At 42.7% G+C, this 27,976-nt stretch overlaps 3 long non-coding RNA genes across 3 annotated transcripts; 1 reads left to right on the top strand and 2 right to left on the bottom strand.

Annotated features, from left to right (window-relative positions):
* Nucleotides 1-1,468: 1,468 nt before the first annotated feature.
* Nucleotides 1,469-4,551, bottom strand: LOC127345994 (uncharacterized). The gene is made up of 2 exons (XR_007879155.2): nucleotides 4,068-4,551; nucleotides 1,469-3,936 (listed from the first exon to the last, which is right to left on the bottom strand). It is a non-coding gene; the product is annotated as an uncharacterized lncRNA (long non-coding RNA).
* A 20,219-nt stretch (nucleotides 4,552-24,770) lies between these two features.
* Nucleotides 24,771-25,771, bottom strand: LOC127345996 (uncharacterized). Its single transcript, XR_007879159.1, has 2 exons — nucleotides 25,426-25,771; nucleotides 24,771-25,343 (listed from the first exon to the last, which is right to left on the bottom strand). It is a non-coding gene; the product is annotated as an uncharacterized lncRNA (long non-coding RNA).
* Nucleotides 25,772-26,318: 547 nt separating this feature from the next.
* LOC127345995 (uncharacterized) lies at nucleotides 26,319-26,983 on the top strand. The gene is made up of 3 exons (XR_007879157.2): nucleotides 26,319-26,418; nucleotides 26,670-26,814; nucleotides 26,922-26,983. It is a non-coding gene; the product is annotated as an uncharacterized lncRNA (long non-coding RNA).
* The last annotated feature ends 993 nt before the right edge of the window (nucleotides 26,984-27,976 follow it).

A 27,976-nucleotide genomic window follows, 5' to 3' on the forward strand; every position in this document is an offset into this window, starting at 1 on the left:
GCTCTGTTTTTACGGGGCGGAAATCTATTGTTCAAATCTCATCGATTTGATCACCTACCACTTCATTCATTGTCACCAAAAGCTTTATATGGTAGAGTATATATCTAATTTCATTACCTACAACATTTTACAACAAATAAATGGATCTAATCTATTAAATTCAAATTGTTATCCCACAAAATATACCGAAAACATGATTTCAAAACTTCTAAAATTACTTTCAAATCGTTTGGAGTTGGCAAAAATGGTAGATACGAAAAAGATGCGCCATTTTGAGACCTTTCCAACCGTATATCATTTGGATTGTTTAAATATACCGCATGGAAATCACGGGGAAATCATTCGGTGCCCATCACATAAAACGGGCGGACAGTAATTCGAGATTTTCTCTTAAACTGTAAGGAATTAGAGAAAACAATTGGAATAAGAAAGTTGCGCCCAGTCCATAGCTTTCCGACGCCGTATCATTTGCATCATTCCGACATACGGTTGAAACAAATCATCCAAATTACTGTCCACCCGTTTTTTGAGTACGTCCGAATTTTGGTATTTTCAAAATTGTTCAAAAACTGTGAAGATTTTGAAAAAACGTAAAACATGAAAAAGTTGCGCAATTTCATTATCTATCCAACGGTATATCATTTGAACATTTTGGATAAGCAACTCGAAAAATGAACTAAAAGTTCGTTTTCTGGCCATATAGAAGCGTTTTCGTATTTTCAAAATTAATTTTAAACCGTGCATAATCTGCGAAAGTTGTGAACATGAAAAAGTTGCGGTTTTTCATTATCTATCCAACGGAATATCATTTGCATAGTTCCGACAAATGGTTGAGAAACTCAAGGTATAATCAGTACCTCTGAAGAAAACGGGAAGTTCAAGTAAGTTCGACAGTAAGTTGAACCCTGTTATCCGGGAAGTACAACCTTGTGTTCAGAAAAGTACAAGTCGGTGCTCAGAATATTATTCTGCAACCGGTTGTGTTCAGAATAACGGGGCATGCGATATAAAAAATACTCGATCGATGCAACCGCACAATGTGACGTGATGAAGTTGCATGCGACTTACTCCAGAAAGTAGCACCAACGTAACTTGTTTGGAATATTATGGTCGAACCAGCAAACCGACGGTGCATTGTGACATAAAAAAGGTAACCTCTGTAAGATAACTATAGAAGCTAGATGCAGCGACCAACAATCTTAATACTCCATCTAGTTAAACATACGACAATTATATGAAGCTGGGCAAATAAATCGAAACGGCATGACAAAAGCAAGTTACTTTTGGCAATCATGTTCTGCCAAAAGTTGGGCTAAACATAATCAGATCACCATACATTCACATAGCAGCATAATTTAATTATATGAAGCTAGGACAGCGCATAATCATATCACCATACATTCACATAGCAGCATAATTTAATTAGTTGTACGGAAAAATCATAATGATATCGGCAAACATAATCACGAGTGTGAAAAAAGAACAATTTACACTCGTTTTCCATCAAATTCAGGCGTTCCAAAAGGGGACTTTTAGAGCCACTTATTACAGTTTACTTACAATCAATCGATACTGATTGCTTCCCCAGGAAAGAACACATCTGACCAATATAACCAGAATCACATCGTTTTCCCTAAACTGTCACTAGCATTACCTACCACACTTTGTGATAACCAGTTGGTCCGTTCGGAAGCAGTACCAGGGAGAATTGTCCGGGGAGCTGATGTCCAGAACGAAAGATCTGCTGTTGGAGTCACCGTAATAAGGGCACTGACACCTCTGCGAGCGGAGGAGCCGTCAATGGGAACAAGAGCTCCGGTATGGACCACTGCAAAACATCTCTAGCTTCTTTCTAAAGAGCTCATTAGCCTGCTGGTCCTCTGACTAGGACATGTTGTACGGTGAGCCGATGGCGTTGCCTCCATGCTTCCCGCTGTTAGCCTAGCAATTCAATACATGTCACCACAGAGTCAAATCGTTTACAAAACCAATAAACAAAAGATGAACTGAAACTTGAAATATCAATTTGGAACTAATTAGTGGAAATTGAGAAAGCATGTCGCTTGACGTAAATCTACGGTCAACCATCGGCGGCGACAAAAGAGCATATGCTCAAAAAATCTCCTAGACGATGGATATGGCTACAACAGTAACCTGATTGTCCAGTTATGGGGATTGTATTATCAACTCTAGTATAACTGAATGTAGCACAAGATAGCTAGATACATGTAACTCAATCACAGATATACGAAGGATATAATTGTGAATCGTTGAACAGCTCCATACATGCTGATAAATGTTATCTGAAGTTAAAATATGAGTACCATTTCCCGATGAAATTAGATCAAACTGTTGTAGTTGTAATATTTCACATGTACGCAGATATGTCAAGTTCAACCTTTGGAAACTTAATCATGTAATCTGCTAAAAGGAACGAGGCGCACAAAATAAGTAACACTTGTAGATACACTGATGTAAATTTACAGGCTCTACACATAAGCCAAGCTACGATATGGGAAAAAACTGATCAATCTATCACAAGTTCCATGATGGATCAGAAATTACGCATTGGTGACATGCAGAAAAGTGAGCCAATCTTTTCTTTAATCTTTTACATTAAAGACTGCATAGCTAGTCATAAATTAGTTGGTATCAATAAAAGAAGATTGACGGATCCATTGCCTCAGCAGCCTCGACAGCTAGAAAAAAATAGATTTGATGAAGTAGGAGCAACCTAACATGTAGTTGATAAGAAAATACGTCACCACTGATATATGTGAACCACCTCCCACGAAGGCCTGAAGAATCAATGAGCTCCGGCAATGAAAGTTTTTGAACAAAAACACAGGAGTCGCTGGAAAAGTAGATGACTAAAACTAACATCGGGCTACCAAGCTAAGCGCAGCCAACTCTATATAATACTACTGGCGGGGGGGGGGGGGGGGGGGGTTGAGTTCCCTATGCTGGAGAAGCTGTATGTCGCTCGCTGCAGCTTCAACAACTTGGTTAAGCTGATTAGGCGGTGCCTCACTTGCGCGTGCAGTCAAAGTCCACTCACCGACAATTGAGTAGCTTGTCTTGCGTGGCTACCGGTGTCTTGGTGACCTTGATATCGTGGCCCCGTGCTTAAGCAGATCACGTTACGAGCTGACATGTATGGCCATTTCAGTGTGTTGTTCTCAGCGCCGATGGTGTTAGATCTCTCGTGGTCGTACTCATGTGAGCTACGAAATGTCGGGATTGGTGAGCTAGCTATGGTGTCTGCACAGCCTGGATCTATGGACAGAGGAGAGTTCCTACGCCCTGGTGTTGAACATAGATTATTAGGTGTGTCTTCTCTTCTGCTCACTTTACATGAACTAATAATTTTCATGCTAGGAGAGACGCCTTGACCTACATGCTGAGCAAGGTAAGCCCAGACTGCAATAATAAATCTATGAATGCGATGGATAACTAGTTTTCCCTCAGCGAGTCAACCGCCTATCAAATTTCATGCCATAACTGAACCACCTCTAACGCATCTATCCAAAACAGGTGAAAATCCAGGTGCTGCACCAATTTTTAGGGACGAGGTAAACACGCATGGAAATTTATTAGACGTAAATAGATGACCACGATCCCCCGGCAATAGACCCAAATCAACAGAACATATGAGGTTATTTGAGAGCGAATCAAACCAAAAGACAACCGGATCCGAGGACGACGGAGATGGCAGCTCCGAGCATAACAGCAAATAGATCTCGCTGGAGCACCACTTCGCCGATTCAGCCGGCTGACCACGGCGCCAGCGATTCCGCCGGCCGACCACGACGGAGCAGAGGACAGCCAGAGAGCAGAGCACACCCGCAGCTTACCCGCTCGCCGTCGGCCGTCGGCCGCTCACCCCATCGCCGATGCCGCGCCCAATTCCTACTGCTCTCCGCCATGTGCGTTTAACTGAAAACCATCACGGAAAAAAAATGAGGCGACGGGGTTAGTGGGCAGCACTCAAGTCTCAACCCCACGACGACCAAATTGGAAAAAATTATAGTCAGCAAATTATAATTATGATGGTTGAGGAAACTCACCTCAAGGTCACCCGCAGCATCGCACGCCACCGAGGCCACCGGCCACTTGAAGGCCTGAAGAAACCAAGATGCCTCACCTGAAGTTCCGCTGCTCCCATACGGGATCTGGAGCTGGAGGTTGAGAACGAAGCGCAGCCGGAGAGGTTGGAGGCGAGGAGGACGGCGGCGACTGGCGTTGGTGGTCGATGCAAGGTATTTGGGACGTGAGGCGAGGACGGAGGCGACAAGACCTAGTCACAGGCCACTGGAGCTCGGCGTCGTTGGAGACGATGACGGCCGGGTCACGGCAGCGCTTGGAGGCGGTGGGAAATGGATCCATATTGGCCGGTGGCATCGGGCGGTGAAGAACAAGGTGATGCCGGCGGGGCAGAAGACGCGGCTCACACCCTCCCGCCGCCCGCCAACACTCGCCCGCCGCCGCGCTGGCTCGCTCGCCCCTATCCGCGTTCGATCAGAATCAGGTGAGAGAAAAAAAAACAGGAGCGGGTGGTGTAGTTACACCCATATCTAATATACTACCATACGGAAGTATATACGATACTTTATCGATTTGAGTATGTTCGTATACTATATCTAAGATACTCTAAACAAAGTTTGGTGAAAAAAATGGAAGTGAACCCATAGTTTGCACTATATATCCGAAATACATGCATATGTATACTAAAAAATGAGTCTACGTAAAAAAATGTACATACTACCTACAAAGTAGTATATATACTTCCAAAATAGTTTTGTATACTTCATACTACATGTACATACTATCCGGTATGATAGATACTCTCTAGATTATGAGAAACACACGTGGGTGTAACTACACCCGGGTGTAGTATAAATATGTCCTATATATATATATATATATATATATATATATATATATAGGATAAATACTTCCTACTCCTGGGTGTAACTACACCCACGTCTCATATACTACCATACGGAAGTATATAACATATTTTATTGGTTTGAGTATGTTCGTACACTATATCTAAGATACTCCATACCAACTTTGGTGAAAAAAATTTAAATACACCCATAGTTTGCACTATATATACAAAATACATGCATATTTATACGTAAAAAAATTGTGTACGTAAAAAAGTGTACATACTACCTACAAAGTAGTATATATACTACCAAAATATTCTTATATACTTCATACTACATGTATATACTCTTCGGTATGATAGATACTACCTAGATTGTGTGAAACACACGTGGGAGTAACTACACCCGGGTGTAGCATGAATATGTCCTCTATATATATATATATATATATATATATATATATATAGAAAGAGAGAGAGAGAGATGCTATTCAGCACCTAGGGTGCATAAAAGTTATTTTGCACCCAGCATATTTTTACGTTGTTACATTCATAAAATTAAGTTTTGTATACAAATAATTACGTTCATATTGACTCACAATAAAGAAAATGACATAAAAACACATTGTATGAGTCATTACAGTGTCAAAACACCAAAAATATGTATTTTACGTCATGTAAACAAAAAACTTATGTCATGTCTATTTCTTCTTATGTTCTATTCGACTTCTGAAGTAATACAAAATTTACGTGACGTAAAACTAATGTACGGTTGCAAAGATACAGGATGGGTGTAGAATAACTATTCTGCAACCTGAGGGTCAAATAGCGCGACTCTATTTGACCAACTACATCTAAACCGAACCGAACCCACCAGCGACCTACCTAAACCGAATCAACCCTTCCCGAACCAAACCCAAACAGAAAAAACCAACTACATCTAAACCGAACCAACCCACCAGTGACCTACCTACACCGAATCAACCCACACGACCCCGACCCCGCAGCACCCTCCCTATCCCCGCTTCCTTCCTTGCCGTCGGCGCCACCTCTCCCTACATCACCTCCTTCCCTGGCCACCGGCGCTGCCCCTCCATAACCCACTTCCTTCCCCGGTCGCTGGCACCGCACCTCCATACCCCACTTCCTTCCCCAGCCGCCGCCGCCCCTACCTACCCCACCACCTTCCCCCCACCGCTGGCCTCACCCTCCCTACTCCACCTCCTTCCCTGACCGTCGCCGATGCCGCCTATCCCTACCCCACCTCCGTCCATGGCTGCCGGCACCACCTATCCCTACCCCTCCTCCATTCCCGACTGTCGGCGCCGCCATATTCTCCCATACCTCCGGCAAATATGGTGCATGGGTGAACTCCCTTCGGCTGAACTCCCGGAGCTCGGTCCTACTCATCGGCGCACGTACCCCCCACTGTGGCCTTGCTTAGCGACCCAGGAAGCCACGGCTAGCGCCGCCCCTGGACTCCCTACCACCGCCAGCACGGGAGTTCACCCACGCCACTACTGGTGTCCACTGTGCTCCCTACCGGCCGTAGACCACAGCCGCCCTAGAAATTGAATTTATGAAGTGTTGATGCCACTGCCGCGCTGACTTTTGACTCCCGACCAGACACGCATGGAGTCTGGAGTGCTGCAATACTGCTCTGGTCCTCCGCTAATGTGAACTGCATGCTAATTACCTACTCGGTCTCTCTCACTTTCTTGTAAAGAAGTTATATCAATTACCATCGACTGTAACTTATTAATTTAGATAAGTGCACTATTACAGAGCTCGCCGGTGCAGAGCAGGAGCGGCGATCCGAGCGCGCTGTTCTGAACTCCAGCAAGGGTCGCTCCAGACCTCCATCGAGCAGGCCAAGTTCACTTTATTTTAGGTAAAGTTTCTTACATCAGGGGAAAGGAGTTCAATAGGAAACAAATACAGCTGCTTCCTATCATTTAAAACTTTCATGTTACATAATTCCGTGACCAACTTTTGCCATTCTTTTAGTTGCGTTTGTATAAGTTTTTCATTACAAAAGGTGGTCGTAGAATTACTATCATTTCCTGTTTATGAGCTCTTACATGTCCAATGTTGATGTTCTGATGTTGCCTGTGGCACGACAACGACATCGGCATGCCATACACTACACGGCAGTCCACCGCTTTGACTAGTGCAGTTAGGAGTGTTGATATGCTACCCTTCCTCATTTATTTGACAACATTGAGAGGTTCACTTGTTAATTTCGAGCAGTTCAATTTGGCTCAAGAAGGGAGTTCACATTCCTATAAAAAAGAGAGAGAAAAATGTCGCGCACTAGTCGTGAGGAACTACATTATTGCTTTGCTTGAGCTGCACTACTGCTCTGCTAATGCGAATCACACCGATGATGTGAACTGCAGTTTGATTGATTTATTTGACTCTTTCAGTTCACATCTATCATGGAGATATAGAGGTGGTCCTCCTCGTGAGTCCATGGGTGACTTCATGGTGGACTAGGTGCACTGGTGCTTGCCAGGGCAGTCCATGTTGTGCGCCACATGAGTACAGGCATGAAGAAAAGGTAGTTCAGAGAAGGTGAATTTGTAATGTGCCCTTTTCAGAATTAGGAAAACTCATCATCATAATAATATTTCTATTCTAACTAATAGTTCACTTTGTGTACATCAATTGATATTTTTCTCAAGTTGCGTGTCGCATCTCTGAACTCCGCGGCCGCGGGAGTTCACATGCGCCACCGCGGGAGTCCATCAGGAGCCGCGGCAGGAGTCCACCGACGTCTGGTGGCAATGAACTCTGGCATCGTTCTCCACGAACTCCTGTAGAGCTGGTGTTTCAAAGTAAATGGAATTTGTACCTGATACGTCTCCAACGTATCTATAATTTCCGATGTTCCATGCTTGTTTTATGACAACACCAACATGTTTTGTTCACACTTTATATCATTTTCATGCATTTTCCGGAACTAACCTATTAACAAGATGCCACAGTGCCAGTTCCTGTTTTCTGCTGTTTTTGGTTCCAGAAAGGCTGTTCGGGCAATATTCTCGGAATTGGACGAAATCAACGCCAAACCTCCTATTTTTCCCGGAAGCGTCCAGAACACCGAAGAAGAGTCGGAGAGGGGCCAGGGGGCCACCACACCACATGGCGGCGCGGGCCAGGCCTAGGCCGCGCCGGCCTAGGGTGTGGCGCCCCCAGGTGCCCCCCTGCGCTGCCTCTTCGCCTATAAAATCCCTTTCGACCTAAAAACGCAGTACCAATTGACGAAACTCCAGAAAGACTCCAGGGGCGCCGCCGCCATCGCGAAACTCCAATTCGGGGGACAGAACTCTCTGTTCCGGCACCCTGCCGGACGGGGAATTGCCCCCGGAGCCATCTCCACCGCCGTCTTCACCGCCATCTTCACCGCCATCGCTGCCTCCATGATGAGGAGGGAGTAATCCACCCCCGAGGCTGAGGGCTCCACTGTAGCTATGTGGTTCATCTCTCTCTGACAAGGGATTAACTTGTCAATGCCTATAGATTGTAGGCTAGGGTTTAGTTAGAAGTAGAGGGTAAGTAGATCTCGAAGGTTTCAGCCGAAAAGTACTCGACGATTGTGAAAACTAGGGTTTGCAGACAATGATTCGGTTGATTCTTTTGTCCCTCGACTCCCCCTTATATATGAGGTGAAGCCGAGGGATTCGTGCTATACAAGTTTACAGAGTCCGGGACGGTTTCTAACTCGTCCCGCCAGATTACAAACAACACTTCCTATTACAACTCTATCTTTCCTTAGTAAATCTTGGGCTCCCGAATCTTCTTATTCTTCGGGTATTGGGCCTCCAGTAAACCCCGGGTATCATCTTCGGCAGGCCCATTTGGGATGCCTATGTCACTCTCCCATGTACCTCAATACAATGATCTCATGAGCTGCTTTACATGATTGAGATTCATATGAGTTTTGTATCACTACTATCTATGTGCTACTCTAGCAAAGTTATTAAAGTAGTTCTATTCCTCCTGCACGTGTGTAAAGGTGACAGTGTGTGCACCGTGTTAGTACTTGGTTTATGCTATGATCATGATCTCTTGTAGATTGCGAAGTTAACTATTGCTATGATAATATTGATGTGATCTATTCCTCCTACATATGCATGAAGGTGACAGTGTGCATGCTATGTTAGTACTTGGTTTAGTCTGTTGATCTATCTTACACTATAAGGTTACTAAATATGAACAAATTGTGGAGCTTGTTAACTCCGGCATTGAGGGTTCGTGTAATCCTACGCAATGTGTTCATCATCCAACAAGAGTGTAGAGTATGCATTTATCTATTCTGTTATGTGATCAATGTTGAGAGTGTCCACTAGTGAAAGTATGATCCCTAGGCCTTGTTCCTAAATACTGCTATTACTGCTTGTTTACTGTTTTACTGCATTACTACTGCTGCAATATTACCACCATCAACTACACATCCGCAAGCTATTTTCTGGCACCGTTGCTACTGCTCATATATATTCATACCACCTGTATTTCACTATCTCTTCGCCGAACTAGTGCACCTATTAGGTGTGTTGGGGACACAAGAGACTTCTTGCTTTGTGGTTGCAGGGTTGCATGAGAGGGATATCTTTGACCTCTTCCTCCCTGAGTTCGATAAACCTTGGGTATCCACTTAAGGGAAAACTTGCTGCTGTTCTACAAACCTCTGCTCTTGGAGGCCCAACACTGTCTACAGGAAAGGAGGGGGAACGTAGACATCAAGCACTTTTCTGGCGCCGTTGCCGGGGAGGAAAGGTAAAAGGCACTCATACTCCGGTTCCAGGTAAAGTACTTTTCTGGCACCATTGTGTTTGTGCTCGAAGCTATTTCCTTTAGATCCTGCAATTGCATCTTTTTGTTTCTTGTTTACACTAGTAAGGCATAATGGACAACATCTGTGAGCTTTTTATTCTATTTCCTGAGTCAAGACATGAATGGTTTAATGCGAAAATTAAAAAACCCATGGAATCTTATTTGCATGCTAGTAGCAATGATATTAGTATGAACGCTTTGAACACCATTGTTGCTAATGATATGGAAAATTCTAAGCTTGGGGAAGCTGGCTTTGATGAGCATGATATTTTTAGTCCCCCAAGCATTGAGGAGAAAATTTTCTTTGATGATACTTTGCCTCCTATTTATGATGATTATAATGATAGTGGTCTTTTGGTGCCACCTACTATGGAGAGTAAATTTTGTTGTGATTATACTATGCCTCCTACACTTGATGAGAATAATAATGATAGCTACTTTGTTGAATTTGCTCCCACTACAACTAATAAAATTGATTATGCCTATGTGGAGAGTAATAATTTTATGCATGAGACTCATGATAAGAATGCTTTATGTGATAGTTATATTGTTGAGTTTGCTAATGTTGCTACTGAAAGTTATTATGAGAGAGGAAAATATGGTTGTGGAAATTTTCATGTTACTAAAACACCTCTCTATGTGCTGAAATTTTTTAAGCTACACTTGTTTTATCTTCCTATGCTTGTTACTTTGCTCTTCATGAACTTGTTTATTTACAAGATTCCTATGCATAGGAAGCATGTTAGACTTAAATGTGTTTTGAATTTGCCTCATGATGCTCTCTTTTGCTTCAAATACTATTTCTTGCGAGTGCATCATTAAAACTTTGAGCCCATCTTAATGGCTATAAAGAAAGAACTTCTTGGGAGATAACCCATGTGTTATTTTGCTACAGTACTTTGTTTTATATTTGTGTCTTGGAAGTTGTTTACTACTGTAGCAACCTCTCCTTATCTTAGTTTTGTGTTTTGTTGTGCCAAGTAAAGTCTTTGATAGTAAAGTAAGTACTAGATTTGGATTACTGCACAGTTCCAGATTTCTTTGCTGTCACGAATCTGGGTCTACCTCCCTGTAGGTAGCTCAGAAAATTAAGCCAATTTACGTGCATGATCCTCAGATATGTACGCAACTTTCATTCAATTTGAGCATTTTCATTTGAGCAAGTCTGGTGCCATTTTAAAATTCGTCAATACGAACTGTTCTGTTTTGACAGATTCTGCCTTTTATTTCGCATTGCCTCTTTTGCTATGTTGGATGAATTTCTTTGATCCACTAATGTCCAGTAGCATTATGCAATGTCCAGAAGTGTTAAGAATGATTGTGTCACCTCTGAATATGTTAATTTTTATTGTGCACTAACCCTCTAATGAGTTGTTTCGAGTTTGATGTGGAGGAAGTTTTCAAGGATCAAGAGAGGAGTATGATGCAACATGATCAAGGAGAGTGAAAGCTCTAAGCTTGGGGATGCACCCGGTGGTTCACCCCTGCATATATCAAGAAGACTCAAGCGTCTAAGCTTGGGGATGCCCAAGGCATCCCCTTCTTCATCGACAACATTATCAGGTTCCTCCCCTGAAACTATATTTTTATTCCATCACATCTTATGTGCTTTTTCTTGGAGCGTCGGTTTGCTTTTATTTTTGTTTGTGTTTGAATAAATTGGATTACATCATGCTTGTGTGGGAGAGAGACACGCTCCGCTGTAGCATATGGACAAGTATGTCCTTGGTTTCTACTCATAGTATTCATGGCAAAGTTTCTCCTTCGTTAAATTGTTATATGGTTGGAATTGGAAAATGCTACATGTAGAAATTGGTGTGATGTCTTGAATAATGTGATACTTGGCAATTGTTGTGCTCTTGTTTAAGCTCTTGCATCATATACCTTGCACCCATTAGTGAGGAAATACATAGAGCTTGTTAAAATTTGGGTTTGCATGAGTGGTTTCTCTAGAGTCTAGATATTTTCTAGTAAGATGTTTGAACAACAAGGAAGACGATGTATAGTTTTATAATGCTTGTAATATGTCTTTTATGTGAGTTTTGCTGTACTAGTTCGTGCTTGTGTTTGCTTCAAACAACCTTGCTAGCCTAAACCTTGTATCGAGAGGGAATACTTCTCATGCATCCAAATCCTTGAGCCAAACAACACTATGCCATTTGTGTCCACCATACCTACCTACTACATGGTATTTTCCGCCATTCCAAAGTAAATTGCTTGAGTGCTACCTTTAAAATTCCATCATTCACCTTTGCAATATATAGCTCATGGGACAAATAGCTTAAAAACTATTGTGGTATTGAATATGTAATTATGCACTTTATCTCTTATTAAGTTGCTTGTTGTGCGATAACCATGTTCACTGGGGACGCCATCAACTATTCATTGTTGAATTTCATGTGAGTTGCTATGCATGTCCGTCTTGTCTGAAGTAAGAGAGATCTACCACCCTATGGTTAAGCATGCATATTGTTAGAGAAGAACATTGGGCCGCTAACTAAAGCCATGATCCATGGTGGAAGTTTCAGTTTTGGACATATATCCTCAATCTCATATGAGAAAATTATTAATTGTTGTTACATGCTTATGCATAAAAGAGGAGTCCATTATCTGTTGTCTATGTTGTCCCGGTATGGATGTCTAAGTTGAGAATAATCAATAGCGAGAAATCCAATGCGAGCTTTCTCCTTAGACCTTGGTACAGCGGCATAGAGGTACCCCTTTGTGACACTTGGTTAAAACATGTGCATTGTGATGATCCGGTAGTCCAAGCTAATTAGGACAAGGTGCGGGCACTATTAGTATACTATGCATGAGGCTTGCAACTTGTAAGATATAATTTACATGATACATATGCTTTATTACTACCGTTGACAAAATTGTTTCATGTTTTCAAAATAAAAGCTCTAGCACAAATATAGCAATCGATGCTTTCCTCTTTGAAGGACCATTCTTTTACTTTTATTGTTGAGTCAGTTCACCTATCTTTCTCCACCTCAAGAAGGAAACATTTGTGTGAGGCGTGCATTGATTCTTATATACTTGCTTATTGCATTTGTTATATTGCTTTGCATTGACAACTATCCATGAGATATACATGTTACAAGTTGAAAGCAACCGCTGAAACTTAATATTCCATTGTGTTGCTTCAATGTCTCTACTATGAATTTATTGCTTTATGAGTAACTCTTATGCAAGACTTATTGATGCTTGTCTCGAAAGTACTATTCATGAAAAGTCTTTGCTATATGATTCACTTGTTTACTCATTGCATTTACATTGTTTCGAATCGCTGCATTCATCTCATATGCTTTACAATGGTATGATTAAGATTATGTTGGTAGCATGTCACCTCGAAATTATCTTTTATCGTTTACCTACTCGAGGACGAGTAGGAACTAAGCTTGGGGATGCTGATACGTCTCCAACGTATCTATAATTTCCGATGTTCCATGCTTGTTTTATGACAACACCAACATGTTTTGTTCACACTTTATATCATTTTCATGCATTTTCCGGAACTAACCTATTAACAAGATGCCACAGTGCCGTTCTGTTTTCTGCTGTTTTTGGTTCCGAGAAAGGCTGTTCGGGCAATATTCTCGGAATTGGACGAAATCAACGCCAAACCTCCTATTTTTCCCCGGAAGCGTCCGTAACACCGAAGAAGAGTCGGAGAGGGGCCAGGGGGCCACCACACCACATGGCGGCGCGGGCCAGGCCTAGGCCGCGCCGGCCTAGGGGTGTGGCGCCCCAGTGCCCCCTGCGCCGCCTCTTCGCCTATAAAATCCCTTTCGACCTAAAAACGCAGTACCAATTGACGAAACTCGAGAAAGACTCCAGGGGCGCCGCCGCCATCGCGAAACTCCAATTCGGGGGACAGAACTCTCTGTTCCGGCACCCTGCCGGACGGGGAATTGCCCCCGGAGCCATCTCCACCGCCGTCTTCACCGCCATCTTCACCGCCATCACTGCCTCCATGATGAGGAGGGAGTAATCCACCCCCGAGGCTGAGGGCTCCGCTGTAGCTATGTGGTTCATCTCTCTCCCATGTACCTCAATACAATGATCTCATGAGCTGCTTTACATGATTGAGATTCATATGAGTTTTGTATCACTACTATCTATGTGCTACTCTAGCAAAGTTATTAAAGTAGTTCTATTCCTCCTGCACGTGTGTAAAGGTGACAGTGTGTGCACCGTGTTAGTACTTGGTTTATGCTATGATCATGATCTCTTGTAGATTGTGAAGTTAACTATTGCTATGATAATATTGATGTGATCTATTCCTCCTACATATGCATGAAGGTGACAGTGTGCATGCTATGTTAGTACTTGGTTTAGTCTGTTGATCTATCTTACACTATAAGGTTACTAAATATGAATAAATTGTGGAGCTTGTTAACTCCGGCATTGAGGGTTCGTGTAATCCTACGCAATGTGTTCATCATCCAACAAGAGTGTAGAGTATGCATTTATCTATTCTGTTATGTGATCAATGTTGAGAGTGTCCACTAGTGAAAGTATGATCCCTAGGCCTTGTTCCTAAATACTGCTATTACTGCTTGTTTACTGTTTTACTGCGTTACTACTGCTGCAATATTACCACCATCAACTACACATCCGCAAGCTATTTTCTGGCACCGTTGCTACTGCTCATATATATTCATACCACCTGTATTTCACTATCTCTTCGCCGAACTAGTGCACCTATTAGGTGTGTTGGGGACACAAGAGACTTCTTGCTTTGTGGTTGCAGGGTTGCATGAGAGGGATATCTTTGACCTCTTCCTCCCTGAGTTCGATAAACCTTGGGTATCCACTTAAGGGAAAACTTGCTGCTGTTCTACAAACCTCTGCTCTTGGAGGCCCAACACTGTCTACAGGAAAGGAGGGGGAACGTAGACATCAGTACCCTACTGGTGTTTTTTTATGTCTATGTTTCCTGAATAATTTCCATAAAATATTTTATGTCCCTGTTGATGCTTCTAATTTACAAAAAGTTGGCTTTCTAATAGCTAAAGGAAGTTCACTATTTGTTCTAAACCAAATCAGTACATGAAAAACAGAAGTTCACTCTTAGTTTAAATTCTGGTGCATCCAAATTGCTTGATGGATTGACTTTATATCTAGAAATATAGTTCTTTTTTGTGTTGCTACTTGGCTACTTGGCTGTGTACGCTTGTGAGCAGTCATTAAAACTAAATAGTGTTACAAATGGCTCTCTTTCCCCCATTTCATTTTTGGTGATTGCAAGAAAAATGTGTAAAAAGTGTTACATTATACACATATTTGAGCCAGTATACACAAGTATGGTGTAAGTAAGAAAGAAGGAAACATAGAATTTTGATGGCAGTGCACTTGATTGATCACTGGCTGTTCATTCAACCGACCCAGGAAGTTCACTCGTCAAAATATAAAAATTTACAGTTCACTTCGGAAAAGCGGCGATGGTTTCATGAACTGCCAGGCTTCATGCCCAGGTCAGCCTGCTCCTCACACTGTGGACTGTGGTCGCTCTGCTGGTTACTCCAATGCAAAATGCTACTATTGCATGCGAATTTATTCTTGGCCATACTTGTTTGTGCTTTTTACAGCACTGAGTAGTTCACTTGTTAATTATGAGTTGTTCGATTAGGCCAAATAGAGAGTTCACATTCCTTTTGAAAAAGATAGAAGAAAAATGCCCTCTGTACACCTTTTATTTTGTGAAGTTCATTCATTCGGTTTAGAGAGTGCACTTGTTTATTTACTTGCATCTGAAAATTAAAGGATTTCCTTTGGCTTTTGAGAGCTATAGTCAATATAGTTACAAGGTTTTCTTTTTGGTAGAATAGCAATTAAAAACAATGCCCAGGCGAAAGGGATTTGGTTCTGTGAAAACTGAATTATTATTATGCCCTCATATTGTCTTTTGTGCATTTGGTAAAGTAACAAGTGAGTTCATTGTTGTAGATTGAAGTTCACTCCGCAAATAACTGGAGTTTAGTCCATACAAAAAAATTGAAGTTTGCTTTGTAAATTGTAAAACCAATTCACTTTTATAAGATGGCAAAAAAAAGTTCATTCCGTGCTCTTCCTATATGCCGCCATACCCCCAGCGTCGCTAGTAATGTTCGTTTCACTCACACCTGGAGAATTTGTTTTCTAATTAGAAAAGTGTGATCTGAACTGGTATATGAATTCAATTGTTTTCGCAATTATGTCTAAGGCTTCCGTGCACAAATATGATGCAACTGGGATGCCTTCAATCCCTTGGTCAACTTTTTGGTTGTACAAGGCTATTGTTGTTGGTAGCATAGGAAGAGGCAATATTCCTGGTGCTACGTCAGATATTAGAGCGGCTCTTCTTTTTTCTTTTGATTGGAAAATGCACCGCTGATCAGGAAGCACTTACGGAAGTAGAAGGTGTTGGAGATATGCCCAAGAGGCAATAATAAAGTGGTTATTATTATATCTTTGTGTTTATGATAAATGTTGGCATCCATGCTATAATTGTATTAACTGGAAACGTTAATACATGTGTGTTATGTAAACCGAAAAGAGTCCCTAGTAAGCCTCTTGTATAACTAGCTTGTTGATTAATAGATGATCATGCATGATCATGAATATTGGATGTTGTTAATAACAAGGTTATGTCATTGGGTGAATGATATAATGGACACACACCCAATTAAGCATAGCATAAGATCAAGTCATTAATTTCATCTTGCTATAAGCTTTTGATACATAGTAACCTAGTCCTTCGACCATGAGATCATGTAAATCACTTACACCGGAAGAGTACTTTGATTACATCAAACGCCACTGCGTAAATGGGTGGTTATAAAGATGGGATTGAGTATTCGGAAAGTGTGAGTTGAGGTATATGGATCAAGAGTGGGATTTGTCCATCCCGATGACGGATAGATATACTCTGGGCCCTCTCGGTGGAAGGTCGTCTAATTAGCTTGCAAGCATGTGACAAGGTCACAAGAGATGACATACCACGGTATGAGTAAAGAGTACTTGTCGGTAACGAGGTTGAACTAGGTATGGAGATACCGATGATCAAGCCTCGGACAAATAAAGTATCGCGTGACAAAGGGAATCGGTATCGTATGTAAATGGTTCAATCGATCACTAAGTTATCGTTGAATGTGTGGGAGCCATTATGGATCTCCAGGTCCCGCTATTGGTTATTGGTCGGAGAGGAGTCTCGATCATGTGTGCATAGTTCACGAACCGTAGGGTGATGCGCTTAAGGTTCGATGTCGTGTAAGTAGATTCGGAATATTAGATGGAGACCGAATGTTGTTCGGAGTCTCGGATGGGATCTAGGACATCACGAGGAGGTCCAGAATGGTCCGAAGAATAAGATTCATATAAGGGAAGTTGATTTCTAGGTTTCGGAAAACTTCAGGATTTTTCCGGTAGAAGATCGGGAAGGTTCTAGAAGGTTCCGGCGATCCCACCAGTGGGCCCACGACCCTAGGAGGCCAACATGGGCCGAGGGGGTGCAGCCTAGCCTAATGGGCCAGGGGCACATGCCCCTCAAGGCCCAGCCGGCCAACCCCTTTAGGGTTTCCCCAAACCCTACGGGGGGATCAACTTGGGGGGGAAGAATTCCCCCTCCCCCCTTTGGGCCGCCGGCCATAGGCTTGGAGGAGGGGCCAAGGCAAACCCTGGCCGGCCTCCCCCCTATATAAAGAGGGGAGGGGGCAGGGGGTGCAGCCCTCCTTCATCCCCTAACCCTAGCCGCCCCCCTCTCTCCTCCACCACAGTTCTGCTCCGGCTTAGGCGAAGCCCTGCAGGAATTCTCCTCCACCACCACCACCACGCCCTCGTGCTGCTGGGATTCCGAGAGGATCTACCACACCTCTGCTGCCCACTGGAACGGGGAGAGGACGGACTTCATCGACACCATACGCACGACCGAGTACGGAAGTGTTGTCGGATTGAAGCACCGGACGATCGACTACATCAACAACGAGATCTGATCTCGTAAGGCTTTGGATCTTCGAGGGTTAGTCTCTCATACATCTCGTTGCTTCGAGCTTTGTAGATTAGATCTTGCTTCATCCTAGATTGGATCTTGGTTTTTGTTCATGTTCACGGTAGAATTTTTTTGTTTTCCATGCAATGAACCCATCAGAAGGCAATGAGTTCTTCGGGTAATCTTTTGTGAGCTGCATGCATATCTTTCTCCTAAATGTGGCGTATAGCTAATACTCGTTGTTTCTCCCTTCTCCCTTCAACAACAATATGGGGCTTCTGGATGATACAGACTCAAGGGTAGCATATTATTCTGCTGCTTTTCTCTTGAAGGTATGCGCTTGTTGCTGTTGTTGATTGCTTGCCGATAGCTCCATTGCACGTACTTGGCCCTAATAATTTTTTTTGTTTTACAGAGGATGATGACCAAGGAACCAGAGATCTACCAAAGGATGACACACTATTTGTTGTTAGGAAGAATTCACTTGTATTCGCGGAACTACATTACTTCTTAGAGAAGTTTACTCATTTAGCTTAAAGGGTACATTTGTGTATTACCAGCGGTTCACTTATTTGTCCTGCTAGTTCACTCTGTGTAAGAAAGAAAGAAGATTTTTTTCCGCGGTACACTGACTATTTTGAGGCAGTTCCATCATTTGGCCTGGGCAGTACACTTGTATGATAAAAATGTGTACCTGCAACATACTTGGGCAGTGCGGGTTGCAATTGGCCAAAAGTTCACTTCATGTATACACAAAGTTCGCCTCTTTTTTCCAGGAGTTCATCTCAGTCAATTATTTTCTAGGAAAGTGCAAATCAACCTCGAGTGGAAGTTCATTTTTTATCTCTCTGAAAGTTCACTATATATCGATAGGAAGTTCAGTTTGTCAAGTTCAAGGTTTATTTTGTCCGATCGAGCAACATTTTTTACTCATGGATTAACTTGGCTGTTCGAACTGTTTTATTTCTTAATCAATGTTTGCTTCTTTTAATCTGGAAGTCCATCTCCTTTTGTCAAGGAGTTCATGTTTTCTCTCGAAGTTTATCGAGGGAGTGAGTATTTCACCGTGAGAAAAAAATTAGGAGTTCACTCTTTGAACATGTAGAAAATTCACCGTTTGAAAACATGAACTCCACTATGCAAAAAAAACACAAGAAAAACACCGAAATTTGGAAACATATTATAACCGTGTATGCCTTGTTAATGTGTGGCTAATAAGATATATTGAGAGGTTCACTTTATTAACTTGGCAAATTCAGTGCATATAACATTGAAGTTCACTGTGAAATAACCATTGCGAAAAAAGCGTGAAGTTTGAAAAAATAGAGTTTTGTAAATTTAAATATGCTCTCAAAATGCAAAGATTTTTTAAAAAGATCAATATGGAGAAGATGCGGAATTTACATAGCTTTCCAATGGTATATCATTTGCATCATTACAATAAACTGTTTGAGAACTATGACCAAAATACCGGAAGCAGCGGAGAGCATCTATTTCCACGATCGGGAGTTCACTAACACATATCCGGAAGTTCACATGGATGTCCAAGGCAGTTCATATACTCTGTTTTCCACGGGCGGAAATACTACGTATTAAAGTAATCTCTACGAGTACCGGTTGCCCAAATTGACCCCCACCTCGACTAATTGAACACAATATGAGGCTCTAGCATGCCGCTCTGCCCCACTCGAGCACCGAAGGCGTGTCAATTTCAAATCGTTGGTTTACCGCCGACCACCTCCATTTTTAGTGTATTTAAAATTAGTTTAAAACCGTAAATGTTTTGGAAAAATAATCTTGACAAAAAAGTTGCGCAATTTTCACAGTTTTCCAACGGTATATCATATGCATCAATCCGACGAGCGGTTTAAAAATAGGTCCTGGAAACTGTACGAAAACGGTGAAATCCGTGAAAACATATTTTACTATATTCAAATCTGCTCTTAAACTGTACATTATTTGGAAAAATTATTAGAACGAAAAAGGTGTGTAATTTCTGTAGCTTTTCAACAATATGTTACTTGCATCGTTCCGATAAGCGGTTCGAAAATCGTGATTAAAACAGTACGCGTAAAAACAGGAAATCCAGGTGTTCCGCCCGGAAGTCTAGGTAGCTAATGTTGGCCCGTTAGTCGAGTGGAGCACTCTGCCAGAAATGGAAAGTTCTATCCGATCCGACAGACCTTGGTCAGGAAAGCACTCTCTTCACACGTCAAGGGCTATTGACCACGCCAAAATTCTCCCACCATCTCCCCGCACCCAGGTCCACCCGCGATGGGTGGACCTTCCTTTTGCATCCAGAATTGCATCGACAGGGAATAAAAACCAGCTGCCATCAAAAGGCAACACAGTGGATCTGGAACTGCAACTTACATGGACCCGAAAATCATCTTGGTGATTTCAAAACTGCAACTTTATTATATAAAAGTAATGAGATAAGCAACTTAATAAGTAGCAGTAAGTAACTTAATTAAAATGGAGAAGCAACTTGGATCAGATGGAAAACACACAAAAAACAGAACATACAAAAACTATCACCCCAAACAACCTAGTCCATGGATGTACAATGACTTAACAGGTTTCATTAAGAAACTTAGTAAGTAGCAGTAGGTAACTTAATTAAAGTGGATAAACAACTTGGATTAGATGGAAAACACACACAAAACAGAACATACAAAACTGTCCTTCCAAAAACTTAGTCCATGGATGTAAAAACAACTTAACATGTTTTAATAAACAACTTAACAAGTAGCAGTGACTACTTTAATTAAAAGTATAAGGAACTTACGCTGGTCGGGGGCCATGACTGGCTCGTGCTAGGCGCCATGGCCACCGCCACTGGCTAGAGCTCGCTCTAAGCACCAGCAACGGGATGGACGCTGGTCGTGGGACGCCACCGCCTAATAATGCCAACTTATTTAGTATACTACATCCATAATTTTTGTAAGATTTTATTTAGAATGATTCCATATTAAGTGACACGAAGAAATTGCTCTTCCATAAAGCGAGCTGCATCAATATGGTCTGTATCCATGGCGGCAGAGATCAAGACGTGATGTGTAGCAGAAATTGCGAATTGAAGCATGCGTGCGCATGACCCGTGGACTCCGCGACGCGCCACCACCGCTCGCGAGATGAATGACAAGGAGGCGATGGAGAACCACATGGGCGGTAGACCAGATCGGAGCTATGGGCTGGGGAATGGGAGAGATGCGAGGAGCTTGATGAGAGAGAAAGGGGATCAAGGCAATAGGGGGAGAAAGGGATTAGGAGTACGCCAGAGGATAAGGTTGCAACTTGCACCGTCGCCCACCTACGGCTCGCACGTTGGCGTGCGATCGAGACAACAACCTCCATGCACATTTTAGCAATCGGGTATATATATATATATATATATATATATATATATATATAGCTACTAGTAAAATGCCTGTGCATTGCCACGGGGCAACAATACAAGTAAACGTAAGTACCTGAAGTTTATACTTTAACAAAGCAGTGTCGAGTCGAGTGATCGAGTGTCGTAGTAGTGTCGAAAGTGTCTATGTATCGAGCTATCGATGTTTATTTATGTATGAACTATTTGTGCCAAGCTGTCGATGCTGAATTATGTGCCCAAGTTTAAATTTTATTTGAAATGTGCCAAAGTTTAAATTTTTATTTAAAGTTTTGTAGCACAGATGATGTAAAATTTACATCCGTTGGAGTACAGGTGATATATTTTACATTATCTGGACTTTGACAATAAAATTGAGGTGATGTAAAAACTGTGAAAAAATGTAAAAAAGTGATGTATAATTTTATATATGGAGATGCTCTAAGTGGAGCTTGTCTTCTATGGTTCTATCCCTATCATCCCAAATGCGCTCGCTCCGCCAAGATCCTCCAGCGTTGCTGCTCCCTGCCATAGCTCGCTAGCGTTGCTCTCACACTCTCTCCCTTCTCTGCCCCTCTCCGTCCGGTTCCTCTACTTCCCGTCCCTCTCCCCAACGGCTGGAGGCGCACTACTATGGAGCTCCAGTGCACATCGGGGATGAGGAGCACGGGAACTCGAGTGTGTGGCTGCGCTCTCCCTTTTCCGACCCTCGCACGGGAAATCGAGGTCGCCCCCGCCCCCTCTTCCCGTCACGGGGCTGCTGGCTTCTTCCTCTCACCGTCAGAACCGCGGGCCGAGCTTGATTCCGGTGCAGTCAGGTACGGCCGGGAGACACGAAGAACAGCTCGCCGGGGGCTGTTCTCTGAGACTCCGACCCGACGGTTTGCTCCGTGAAGCGCTGGGATGTGGGATGTGTCGGATCTGGGTTTGGTCGTGCTTCTCTTCCCGTCAGATAGTAGGAGTGGCAATATCTCAGGACGGTTTGGTGGGGGTCTGCCTGTGGAGGATGGGTTCCATCATCTAGGCCTCTGGGTTGCTTAGCTAATATGCACTTTTTTTTGCGATTAAGCTAATATGCACTTTGGAGTTGATTATGGGAATACTTCAAAATGGAAGAAAAAGGTTTAAGGCTTTGCGACTGAAAAAATGAATGACATATAACTTATTGTCATCATGAAATAATTTATGAAAATGGTGGTTGATGGTTCAGATAAGAACTTGATTGCATTAGATATATGTTGCAAGACAACAATTGTATCTTGTACTTAGCGTGGATGAAATGGTCAGATATTACTTCTATAAATGTTGAAAGACTACCCTCTCAACCAGGGGGTCTGAAAGGGGCAAAACGATCTCGTTCGTCCGTTTCACAGCACAGTAAAGTTCTGAAACCCGCTTTTCACCTCAGCCGTCGGATGTAGTAAGTTTTTCTGTACCGGCCGCTGCTTGTTCTGGGTGCATGACGGCTGGGCCCGTGCATGAGTAGGGCTGTTTGTTTGAGACAGCAAGCATCCGTGCTCGCGTGGCTCAGAAAAACAAAGAGGTGAAAACCCTAACCAATTCCGTGCGTCCCGTCCTCCCCCAATCCCCGCCTCCTCTCACCTCCTCCTCCTCCTCCTCTAGAGACAGCGGTGGCTCGGACTCAGTGTGGCTGCGCTGCCTCCTCTCCTCTCTGCTCCCGTGCGTGCTTGCTCGCGGCGACAGGGTGCTCCAGTGCCGGGTACGACACGGCCGGCAGCGGTGCGGCAGCAGCTTCGAGGAGCCGGGGTTGCGGCGGCCAGGACGCCCGCCCAAGCGACCCCCGCCGCCGGCCACACATGAGCTTCACGCTCGTGGACCTCTAGGACAGGAGATCGATGGGGACGGATGGAGACGGCAGCAGCGGTGGCACGATGGTGGCCCGGGCTAGGCGCTGCAGGAGCGCACATGGGCGGCGTCGACTCGGAGAGTGGCGGCAGAACGGTGCCTCGAGGTCGAGAAGGTCGTCCACAGCCGCCGGTACGGTGCTCGAGATCTGGCGGATCGGCACCTCGAGGTCGAGAAGGGCGTCCACACCCGCCGGTGCTCGAGATCTGGCGGATGGAGGGCTGCAGCGGCGGCGGGATCAATCTTGGTCGTCACTCCAACCTGCAGAGCTCCGTGACGTTTTCCTGGTCGAGCTCTGGTTTCCACCCATGTTTCCTTCTCTTCCTCTCTGCTGTTGGCCACGCCGGCCATGGCCCTCGAATCCGACGCCTGCATCTACCGGACACATGTACCTCTCAATTCCGTATTGTTGATTATCATCTCTCTTTCTTAGATTTACTGGTTATCTAAATGCTTGAGCAAGGTTGATAGTATAGGTAGCATGTATGAGATTGGGTTATTGTCATTCTAATACAGTTTGTGTTATGCTTAGATATTTTGCATATATGTTTTTAAGATAAAACTCTAACAATTGTTTTTCCCTCTTTGCAGCCGCTATTCCAGTAAAGGATTTGATGTGCTAAAACAATAATGTGGAGATAAGTCATATGTCTGATGGAAAATATAGCTATAGCTATTTTTTGTTTGTTTTATCAGTATCATTTTAGGCTTCAGTTAGCTGAAAAAGATAATACAATGAGCAATTTTCTACCATGTGATTATAGCATTGATGTCATAACGAGCAGGATGTCTCTTGTGTACTATGAAGAATGCTACTTATATACTTGATTTCTTCGATTTCAGTGGTGGTATGCTTATCATTTCTCCTTATCATTTCAGGGCTTGACAACGACGAGCATGGCCAAGCTAGACACCAGGTGAGCTCCTCCCAGCCCTTCTCTCTCATTTTGTGTTCTCTCTGCCCTCAATCACATCTTCTAGCAAGCACCCAAAATATCTTAATACATGACAAGGTCGTATCAGTACATTTAGTTCCGTAATAGTTTCATAGTGGTCAATTGTTTTTCTGTCCTGGACAATATGTTTTGTGTTTGAGCCACTGTTACAGCTCTTCTTCTCAAGCTATGGCTTCATAGACTGAAATTTTGGCTAATTAATTTGTTTGCTTGGTTCCTACATTTGATGTATTATTTAAAAGCGGGCATGTTTTAAGTTCTTCTACTTTTTTGTAGAAGAGTATTGCATACTCAGCTACTCCAATCGTTTGGGCCTTTGGGGATGGTGGACTCGATTGCTGAATCAATGGTGCCATGTCATGCCCCCTATATTACCTTTGCCCAAATCAAAGTGCATATATTTCCACGAGGTTTGTTGTAATACAATACAAGACTTTTGGGCTACGCTGCATTCCTAGAAGATGCTACTTTGATATATTTTGCAGCATTTAGATATTTTTTTCATTGAATAAAATCGTTCAAGATCTATATATCTTGTATGGTTTTTCTTTTTTGTGGTTATTATTAGTTCTTATCGTGCCTTTTACTTACTGCAATTTGTTATATAGTTATAGGGGGCATGGCTGGGACGGTGATGGAGGAGCAGTGACGAGCCAAATGGCCATGGCGCCGCTCGCTGGAGCACATCAGCATCTCGTCGCTCGTCAATATTACTTATCCATGTAAGCTCTTTATTCTCGTTCTTCCTCCTACTTTAATTCATTTTTCGCATGGCCATGATGGTGGATCTGCTCAGGGCCGGTCCTGGGGTTTTTGGGACCTAGGGCGAGGCTAAAAATTGGGACCCTTAATATAGCTATCACAATAATATTTATAGATATACGTAAAAAATAATATTCTCAATATCACTTAAATGTATCCAGAAGCACTAGCATATCAAATATTTTATACATAGTACCTTAAAATTTTCTTCTAGCATTCCTTGATGCAAATTCACTTATGATGGGGTCGATGTCGATGTCATCTAATAATTTCTTCTCGATGCATAATGCTGCCAAACCGTTTAACCTCTGCTGAGTCATTGTTGATCTCAAATAGTTCTTCAATAATTTCAACTTTAAAAAGCTTCTTTCAGCTGATGCAACAGTCATGGGCACAGTAAACATGATGCGGTAAGCAATAGAGAGATATTAGGATAACAATCAACTTCTCTGACATGCTCAAAAATCTCCATAGCAGACTTCACGCCATCTGGCAATGTGAATCTCATCATCTTTAATTCAGAAATAAGATCATATACCTCAACATCACATGAACCACCCTCCAGAGAGAAAGTTTGTGCAAATTTTCTGCAACTTCCTTCAAGTAAATCGGCGATGTATGTATGCGCGTATTATGGCGACGGCCCCGGAAATTGAAACTGACGAGACGACAAGCCGCGAACTGATAATTAAAAATTCAGAATTAGGGACAATTTAGGAGAAAACAAGAATCATCTCTAAGTTCCGAACTCGCGAATTCTTACCGTGTCCGTGTCTCGCTGATCTTTGAACTGAAGTCTAAAGACTGAAAGAGGTTCTGCGCTGCTCGCGAATTGCTAATTTGCTATCCCGTGTCTCGCTGCTATCCGGGTTTGGCTGCTATCGGAGGATCGGATCATCGGCGGCTTGGGCTGGGCAGTCGAAGCCGAGGCGACGAGGACTGGGTCGAAGAGGAACTGACGCGTCCAGAGATAAGGGATCGATCGCTTCGTTTTCTTTTTCTTGCGGCGCGATCGATGGCTTCGTTTTGTGGAATCCCAACGTGGCTGCGTGAGTCCTGATCAGTTTCCTTTTCTATGGCCCATAGGCCTTTCTTTGCTGCATGTTACACGTTACAGGGCCTTCAAATACACATATAGTATGTACTACTAATATACACAGTAGTATACCTGGGTTGGGGCCCCTTGATTTTTGGGGCCTGGGGCGATGGCACTGTCTGCCCCCCCTTAGGGCCGGCCCTGGATCTGCTTAGCCACGCATGGGTACAGAGAAAATTATAGCCATCTCATTGTCATTCTAATACAGTTTGTGTTATGCTTAGATATTTTGCATATATGTTTTTAAGATAAAACTCTAACAATTGTTTTTCCCTCTTTGCAGCCGCTATTCCAGTAAAGGATTTGATGTGCTAAAACAATAATGTGGAGATAAGTCATATGTCTGATGGAAAATATAGCTATAGCTATTTTTTGTTTGTTTTATCAGTATCATCCTAGAACCTGACATGGGCCTGCTTATTATCTGCTTAATCTCCCTACTTTTATACCTGATTTGTGTGTTGCCGGTTGACATGAAGCCTCCTTCGGTCAACAAGTAGGTATTTATGGCCAGGCTGATAGCTATTTGCAGATATTCAGGTTGTTGTTAATTGTGGCAGGTGAGAGATCTGAAGTTAATGCCTGTGAAAATTCGTGGTTTCTTAAGTGGGCGAAGAGCTGCCAGAAAGAAGATCCATGAGAGGATCAATGCTATCCACTGTAAGTCTTTTCTTTTTACTACCATGTCTCAACTTCAATCTTCCAAATTGATTTTCCTTTGGTCTTTGTAGCTGAATCTGTGCCTATTCTTTGCATATGTAACATGTTTTTATGTTAAATTACTCTCCAAATGATGTTGTAAATTAGCTTTGGTCTTGATATTTAACTGCAAGAACTTAGAACTGTGAACTCAGTTAAATTGCCTACTCCATACCTTTGTTTTTTGCCCTCTAAGTGAATGTATATTTCAGTATCTTTGTCAGTTCTGAAATCTCCAGGAGCTGAAGCTCAAGTAAATGAGCTTAGAAAAGTATCAATAAAGCTAAGCAAAGCATTGAACTTGGAAGGGATCAGATCAATGGTGGAAAGATTGACACAAAAGAACAACATTCCACAGTGTGTACCTCTTGCACTTTGTTTTCTTTATTGATGTTGGCATGCACACCTCATTTAAAGCTTTGAGGCTCTGAAGCACTAATATTTGTATTTATTTGTGATCAAAGGGTTGCCAAAGATGTAGAATCAACAGCTAACCAGTCAATGCAAGAGATGAGAGAAAGCGAGGAGCTATTTGTGAGAATAGAGACTCTACATGGTTCTGAGTTGCCAAATGGAAATGCCTCTATGACTGTTAGTGTCTCTTTCCATTGCATCATCTAAGATATTTCATTCAATTATTTAAAGAATTATAAGAAATGTGGTTAGGTATTATATATGTGGTATGCATATAATGCTAAAATTCCTATACATGAAGTTGATGCATGTTTCTCAAATTTCCAGTGACTTTTTTTTAAATTTTCATGCTTTAACTCTCAATACATATACATAACCATGGTGTCATTATACTGGTGGTTATTGCAGTGTTTATTCTTAGCCCCATATCTTGCAAGATAGCTTAGTTTCTTCCAAAATAAATTAGGATATCATAATGCAACCTGCTAAGCAAGGGGTATTGGTTTAATGTTTGAGCTAAGTATACTGATTCTGTGGATATATTGTTTTCTCGTAATTAAAAGAGACCGGAGGGAGTACTTGATATGTGCTTCTTATCAAAGATGATCATGGTGCAAAGATGAATATTTACATATGGTATTATTAGCTTCTATATCGTCCACCTTTTATTTGTGTTTGTCTTGAGATCATAATCCAGATTTTACTAGACTGTTTATGTTCTTTTCGAGTACTTGCATTTAAATTGTAGTGTAATTTTTTGGGGTAGGTAAGAGACTGGCGCCAGCGCAATTGAAGCGGGGCGAGGTGATACCGCTGCTGTGCAGCAGCCTGGCAGGCGGTGGGACAGCGGGAGTGGAGTTCAAGACCACAAGCGCGGATTTGGAAGCGGTGCTTGTCGAGCGACTACGATCACAGCTGATGTCAAGATGCTAACTTGAGCTTCTCCCAACGCCCGCCTTCTTCAAAAGAGATACTAGAAAGGGTCATTACCTTGGATTCATTGTTATTATTTCATACGTTCCAGTGAACCCGAATAATTGATACTATTTATATATTTCAGGCACGTGCTCCAGCCAGTTGCAGTTCCACATGCGGGCCACGTCCA

The sequence above is a fragment of the Lolium perenne genome, chromosome 3 (genome assembly GCF_019359855.2).
Source record: "Lolium perenne isolate Kyuss_39 chromosome 3, Kyuss_2.0, whole genome shotgun sequence".
Classification (NCBI taxonomy): domain Eukaryota; kingdom Viridiplantae; phylum Streptophyta; class Magnoliopsida; order Poales; family Poaceae; genus Lolium; species Lolium perenne.